Source organism: Octodon degus, unplaced genomic scaffold (assembly GCF_000260255.1).
Source record: "Octodon degus isolate 3935 unplaced genomic scaffold, OctDeg1.0 scaffold00117, whole genome shotgun sequence".
Classification (NCBI taxonomy): Eukaryota; Metazoa; Chordata; class Mammalia; order Rodentia; family Octodontidae; genus Octodon; species Octodon degus.
In genome coordinates, this window is record NW_004524693.1 from 7049064 (window position 1) to 7057530 (window position 8467).

Genomic DNA, 8467 nt, shown 5'->3' on the forward strand with positions numbered 1-8467 from the left:
TAATGTTTAAATTAAAAACCATTTATGGGGGCTGGGGCTATAGCTCAGTGGCTTAAGCGCCTGCCTGGAAAGTGTAATGTCTTGAGTTTGATCCCTGGTACCATTAAAAAAAAAAAGCATTTATTTCAGTAAAAGACATAGTGCTATTGTGCTGTTGAGTCCTTTCAAGAAAACTCTCAGCCGGGGAGATGGCTCAGTAGAATAAGCACTTGCCTGGCAAGCGCAAGGGTCTGAGTTCAAATCCCTGGTTGGGGGGGGAGGAAGAAGAAGAAAAGAAAAATAAACCTCTCCCTCACTTTGAACAATGTATCCCTTTAGTGAAGCAATTTGAGAAGTCTTTAGTGAATATCTTTAATTGAACTGTGATGGCTGCCTCAATGCCCTGAATTGATTGAAGTTGTTTACTTTTCATGATTGTTTCGACCTTGGGGAAGAGCCCAAAGTCACCCAGTGCCGGATCCAGCAAACAAGGTCGCTGAGGATATACTGTAATGTGTTTACAAGCTTGCTTTCCCTTGGGTGCTACAAAGCAGCAGCATTCCCTGTATATTGGATCAAATCTTGTAAAGGCAATCATGAAAGAGGACTTCCAGAACTGCTTCAGAAAGTGGCAAGAACACTGCCGTAAGTGTGGTCAAAATATGGTATAGTATTTTGTGGAGGTTTAATGGCAATATGTCTTTTATTATAATTTTTTTAAAAATTTAAACATTCACTATATATTTCGATTACATGGTATAATGCTTCCAGTGTTTGCCCACCCTTCTGACTTAAAATCACTAAAAAATTAAGCCAGTTTTTATTTTTTGTATTTTAGAGGAGGGTCTACAGGGTGCTCAGGGTCTCACTACTAGATCGTACTCGAAGTAATTCACCTGTTTGCAGCCTCCCAAGAGCTGGGATTACAGGTTTGTGCCACCATGCCCAGTCTCAATTGCTGTCTCAGTGCATCCGGGGTGGGGGTGGGGGGCTGGCATGACAGGCCCGGGGATCAAACCCCTGGCCCCTGCGCCTACTTGCAGGCACTTTGATCCACTGAACTATTTAGCTGGCCCGCCAGTTTTTAAAAAAATCATGCTAGCAACGTATAAACAATCTTTTTGCCTATTACTAGATGGACTACTTAGGTCATTGGAACATTTGATGCAAACTATAATCCAAGATTTATCAGATTGGCACAATTTCTTTCTTCTCAATCTAAAGATACCTTGAACCAATGTCTGGGAATGTTCCCAGATGACAGCCTTGGGGCCGGGGAGATGGCTCAGTGGAATAAGCACTTCCCTGGCAGGAACAAGGGCCTGAGTTCAATACCCCATTTGGCCAAAAAACAAAACAAAAAAACAGATGACAGCCTTTCAGACTGATACTAGTTGTTCAAACCGCCTCAACCAGTAATCTTTCTTTTGCTTCTAGAGGAATATTCCTTACTGTCTTTTTCTTTATACTATATCTAGGCTTAACTTCAGTAGAAACCCATTTGTAGGGCTAGGTGATAACTCAGCGGTAGAGTATTTTTGTGTAGCACACATGTGGCAATGAGTTTGATATCCAGCATCAGAACAAAAATTATTAGGTACTATAGTAGGACCTGAGAGGATTAGAAACAAAGTCTAGTTCCTGTTCTATCCCAACAACAAATTACTTTTGGATCCAATAATGGTTTGTTAGCATATTAGAGCTAGGCCAGGGAATCCATTTCTATCCAGTGCTCTTCCACACTCTGCTAACCCAGGCTTCCATGATTACCCTACAGGAATGGCATCTGCATTATAACGCAATAACAGTATCATGTTTTAAACAATGTAACCAGAAATGCTGCTTCTCAGTCTTTTTTTTATTTTTTGTATTTTTTAGGGAAGGGTCTACAGGGTGTTCAGACTCTCACTATTAGATCAGATTTTAGTGATCTGCCTCTTTACAGCCTCCCAAGCGCTGTGATTACAGGCACTTGCCATCACACCCAGTCTCTCAGTCTTTTAAATATAGTACATTTCAGAATCCTTGAGATGCTCTTAGATTTATTTTTTTCTTTTTTTGGACCTGGGAATTGAACTCAGGCCCTTGCACTTGCCAGGGAAGTGCTTATTCCACTAAGCCATATCCCCGGCCCCAACACATTTTTTTTCTTTTTTGGTGGAACCGGGGATTGAACTCAGGCCCTCGCGCTTGCCCTCGCGCTTGCCAGGGAAGCCCATATTCCACTGAGCCATCTCCCAAGCCCCTCTTAGATTTCTTTTTAACTATTCTATCAATCAAAACTTTTTGTATATATTTTCTGTATTATATTTTATTAAAGCAGAGATTTTGCCAAAATCTAACACTCTTTTCCCTCCATATCCCCCTCCAAATAATGACATTTGTTCTGTGTTTAGTGACAGCAAAACAATTATTTTATACCTACACTGGTCAAATACTGAAGTCAGAATAATACTGTATTTGGCAGTTTTGGAAAAATCATAAAATTGTTTAATTTATTGATGTTTTTATTTCAATGATGTTTAAAGTATTCATAATAAGTTTCCTAATTTTTTCAGCATGCTAGTGATGGTTTTATTTACTGATGAATGCACACAAGAGCTAACAAAATTGAGACTTAACCATTAAAATATGAAAAAGAAAATATAAAAGAGTAGAAACAAGCAGCTAGAATAAATCACATCAAAGTCTTAGACTTAAATTTTTGAAAAGCCTGACTGTACAGTTGAAGACATGAAGTTGAACGGATTGCAATGATAATTGTTTTTATCAGCAGAGTACTTGGGTCATCAGAGGAAAGGAAAAAAATTTTCATTTAACCTTCCTAATGTCCCAACGATTGCAGTAGATACATTGTAGGTAATCTCATTTTTTCGATTTAAATTATGATTTAAAAAATCTCATACATATACATGAAACTGCTGCTTATAGAAAATTACACTACAAAGGATATTAAAGCTGCAATATTACTAAAATAATTAAAATGAACCTTCATGATTTTTATCTCACATTTTTTCCCAGGCCATAATGACCAATATAAAAAGCCATGAAATACACACACAAAAAAAAACAAAACAAAACAGGGGCCGGGGAGGTGGCTCAGTGGAATAAGCGCTTCCCTGGCAAGCTTAAGGGCCTGAGTTCAATCCCTGGTTCCAAAAAAAAAAGCCATGAAATGCTCTCTTTAAGTAAAATCCAGTTGAGTAAAGAACAGGTCACTTCAGCATTTAATTCTATTTCAGCAAGTACAAAACCAAGTTACATATCCCCTTGTGAAGTGTTTTCTAAGGAAGACTTTCATATGAGCCAGGTTTTGTATCTATATCTGATTCATGTGAGCCTTATTTTATCTCTGTCTATCTGATTAGTGATGTTACTAATTACCACCCTGTTTTGTAAAATTATTAAAAACAACTAAATATCAATGTTTAAAACTTTTTCTTGGTAAAGTTCTGGGGGTTCAGTCTGAGGCCTTTACACTGAGTTTCAGTTTTCAGCTCTTTTTAAAATTCTAAAATAAGGTCTTGCTCAATTTTCCAGGTTGGTCTTGAACTTGTTTTTTTTTTTTTTTTTCAGTACCAGGGATTGAACTCAGGACCCTGCTTACTCTACTGAGCTATCTCCCCAGGCCCTGGTCTTGAACTTGTGATCCTTTCACCTCAACCTCCCAAGTGCTGGACTTATAGGCGTGTGCTCTCATGAGGGTCTACAAATTATAAAGTGCTTCATTTGAGGATACTGAGTATGGTCTGAATATTGCGTCTTTTAATAGCTATGAAAATTCCAGAAATTGGTCAGAATCTGTTGTATAATAAAAGGCTAGTGCTTAGATGAGGCAAGAGGTCTTATAGGTTTTCCAAGGACTCAAGTTTTTGAAAGTCTAAGTTGTATTATTTTGGACTTTTTCAATCCTTATTAATTTTTGCTAGCATACAGCAAAATTTACAGATTTTGACATTCTGTTGTTTATAAATGTCAAAGATGGCTATATCAATTAATATAAATGAGCATTTATTAAGTATTCATTGAGCACTATATGCATGCCACTCTGCTACGCACTAGAGAATCTACAGTCCAGAGGGAATATACAAACATATGCAAATATGATTTACAAATTGTGATGAAATACTATAGAGAACATACCTATGCAATAGAGAATAACAAGGGGTATTTTGGGGAACTCACTTTAGATTTAATAGGAGAAGCTTCTCTGCAGAAGTGACATTTAAGATGAGGCTTAAAAATAAGGCACCAGCCAGGAGAAGATAGAGGAAAAATAACCTTCCAAGCAAAGTGAATAGATTATGGACAGGTCATCAGGGAAAGAGCTTTGCTTGTTTGAACAAAGAAATGAAAAAGGACAGTGTATATAGAACCTAATAAGCAAAGGATCCGGTTGTACACAATGAGATTGGAGAGTTCAACAAACCCTATAGGTCATGGTAGGGATTTTTCTTTGTATTACTCAAGAATTGAGTAAATGGCAAATTTGTCAACATATTTAAGAGGATTTTTGCTCCTCTAGAAAATTGTAATTTCTAGGTTAGAACATCATCTCAGAATAATTAAACTAAGTCCAAAGATGTTTGTGGAAATAATCCATTTTAAAGCTTAAAATTTTAATGTTACTGAAATACTAGCATGCACATAGATTTATCTTATGATCTTACAATGAAAAACAGCAGTGTGTTATCTTATCTCTTTCCATTCCTCATTTTCTGTCCTGAAGGAAAATTGTAAATGTAAGTATTCAGTTTTGGAGGTTTTTATGTGTTATACTTTGTTTAAAAGGAAAAAAATTGTACAATTTTAGAATGTTTTCTCAGTAAACCTAATGTAGTGGAAATAAACATTAAGAAATAATTCCTTTGCTGTCATTTTTAAGTTAAACATCATAGGACTACAAAATATACATACATGTGTTTAATGTGCCTTGCTTAACTAGACGCCTTATAATAGATCTATATGAAAAGGTTATATAGGAAAATAAAAACAACATTGAGGGTAGAGGCTGGGAATGGCAGCACAAATGTTTATTGCCAGCAATTGGGAGGCTGAGCCAAGAGGAGTTTGAAGCATACAAAGGGGGAATTAAGAAACTCACTTTATAACAATAAGTTGAACTTTCAGAGAAATGTGAAAGACTTGTGGAATACGTAATTGGTAAACCATATATAACTATTCACTGAGTTGTGAAAAATCAGAAGGTTGGTAGCAGCCAGACATGTTGGTGTATACCTGTAATCCCAGCGCTGTGGGAGACTGAAACAGGATTGCAAATTCTAGTGCTGCCTACGCAGTTCAGCGATTTATCAAGACCCTGTCCCAATGCAAAACAAAATGTTAAAAAGGGGTGGGGATGTAGCTCAGTACAAGACCCAGACTTCAATTCCTACTATCTCAAACAAACAAATCGTGTTCCTACAGGAAACTGGACCATATCAGTTTTTGAATAACAAAAACTATAAAGTCAAATACTCATAAGAAATATGGACTTGTGGAATGCTTTTGGATATGAGTTGTATTTGTATGTAAAGTTGACTTTAAACATTAATGCCCCTCAATTGGAACCTTAACATACATGTAATTTAGTGACTAATTATACCGATTAGAGAGATGGACCAAGGGATTTGAGGTAGATTTATGAAATTAGTGAATTCAAAACACTTCTAAAATAATTATTCAGGGGCCAGGGAGATGGCTCAGTAGAATAAGTGCTTCCCTGGCAAGAGCCAGGGCCTGAGTTCAATACCTGGTTCCGCAAAAAAATAAATAAAATAATTATTCAGGGGCCAGTGAGATGGCTCAGTACAATAAGTGCTTGCCTGACAAGAACAAGGGCCTGAGTTCAACCCCCAGTTCTGCCAAAAATAATTGAATAAATAAAATAAAATGAAATGAAATAATTATCCAGACAGACCTCACCCTCACATATTAAAATCTGCATGGTCCCCTGTCTCAACCTTGACTATACAAAAGACACTGTATGTAGATTTTTTTAAAATTTTTTTAAAATTTTATTTATTTATTTGTGTGTGTGTGTGTGTGTGTGTGTGTGTGTGTGTTTAGCCAGCTCAGCCCACCAGGGGGCGGGGCTGGCTGGCATGTGGTGCTGGGGGATTGAACCACGGTCCCTGTGCTTTGCTAAACTTGTTGTAAGTAGGTGCTTTAGACCACTGAGCCATCTCACCAGCCCTGTATGTAGATTTGAGGAAAGAGGAACAGCAAAGAAGTGGGTTGTACACAATCATAATGATTAACAGTAATCTTCATTGAATATTCATTATATGCCAGTAACTGTGCTAAATACTTTTCTTGAATTTTTTGAAATCAAATAGTGATTATTTGAGAAACAATTTGATTTTTGTATTTTTATAATACATGTTTGCAATATATGATGACATTCATTGTGGGGAGTTGGTACATGTACGCATCACATAATTCTTATTTTTTTTTTTAGAACCGGGGATTGAACTCAGGCCCTCGCGCTTGCCAGAGAAGCACTTATTCTACTGAGCCATCTCTTTGGCCCCTACATAATTCTTTTTTTTTTTAATCACAGTAGCTTTGTAGTATAATTTTAAGTTAGGGATTGTGATGCCCCCTGCCTTGCCTTGGACTCCAAATCTGCATTTATTAGTCTAGATCTCTTCTTTTTTCAAATGAATTTTTGGAATATTTTCTTTAGTTTTATGAGGTATGCTAATGGTATTTTTATAGAGATTGCATTAAATCTCTATAACAATCTTGGAAGTATGGCCATTTTCACTCTATTGGATCTTCCTATCCAAGAGCAAGGTATATCTTTCCATTTTCTGATAACCTCTTCAATCTCCTTTTTTAGAGTACTATAAATTTCAATGAGTGAATCTTTTACTTCCTTTGTTAGATTGATTCCTAGGTATTTCATTTTGGGGATGCTATTGTGAAGGATGTGGTTTCCCTAATTTCATTCTCGGTGAATTTCTTAGTTGCATACAGAAATGCAATTGATTTTTGAGTGTTGAGTTTGTATCCATCTATACTAATGAAAATGGTTATTAAAACTAGAAATATTTTGGTGGAGTTTTTGGGATTTTCTGTGTAGTGTATCATGTCATCAACAAATAATGCTCATTTCACTTCTTTCTTCCCTATCCTTGTTACTTTTATTTCTTTTTCTTGTCTAATTTCTCTGGCCAATGTTTCCAGAACTCTGCTAAGTTAGAGTTAGGTGACAGTGGACATCCTTGTCTTGTTCCTGATTTTTAGAGTGTAAGCTTTCAGTTTTTGACCATTTAATATGATGTTAGCTGTTAGTTTGTCATTGATGCCTTTTATCAAATTGAGATAAGGCCATCTATTCCAACTTCCTGTATTGTTTTTATTATGAATGGGTGTTGAACTTTGTCAAATGCTTTTTCTGCATCTATTGAGATGATCATGTGATTTTTTTTTAATCTTTGGCTCTGTTGATGTGATGGTATGTTACATTTATTGATTTGCATATGTTGAAACACCCCTCCATCCCTGGAATGAATCCTACTTGGTAATAGTGTATAATCTTCTTGATGATTTTTGCATTCTGTTTCCCAGTATCTTACTGTAGACTTGTCCAATCATTGTGGAAATCAGTATGGAGAGTCCTCAAAAAGTTAGGATTAGAGGTTGCATTGGACCCAGCTATTTACCTTCCGGACATCTTCCTTGAAAAATTTAAAGCATCATATCCAACCAATGTATATGTACCCATGTTTATAGAAGCACAATTTGTAATAGCTAAATCTTAGAAACAACCCAAGTACCAATCAACTGAGGAATGCATAAAAAAGATGTAGTCTTTTTATACAATGGAGTACTACTTAGCTATAAATAAGGATAAACTTGAGACTTGTATAGGTAAATGGATTCAACTTGAGACCATACTCATAAGTGAAATAAATCAGACTCACATGTGTACACATCGTATTGTCTCCCTGGTGAGAGAAACCAAAAGAGTGAATAAGATCCAAAATGTACAATAAATATTGTGAGATGGGAAGAAAACGTTTACAGGAAAAGTGGAACTAGAACAGGGGAGGGGAAAGGCTGCAAGGAGAGAAATAAAGCAAATGAGTTATACTATTAGTGTCTCTTAGTTCATTGAAAGGAAAGGTTTGTGTTAATATCGGTTGGACCCATAGCTTGTACTCTGAATAACTATTTTAAAGGTAACCATATACAAAATATATTAACTATTGTTATTCTCCTATTGTTTTGTTGTGGAATTTTGTTTTACATTTTTCCATAAAATAAAAAAATATCTCTGGACCTCAAATATTTCATTAAAAATGAGAAAAAAATTAACATCTTGACTTTAGTCCAGAAGGGCTCTTTTTTTTTTTTGGTGGAACCAGGGATTGAACTGAGGCCCTTGGCACTTACCAGGTAAGCACTTATTCTACTGAGCTATCTCCCTGATTGAACTCAGGCCCTTGCACTTACCAGGTAAGCACTTATTCTACTGAGC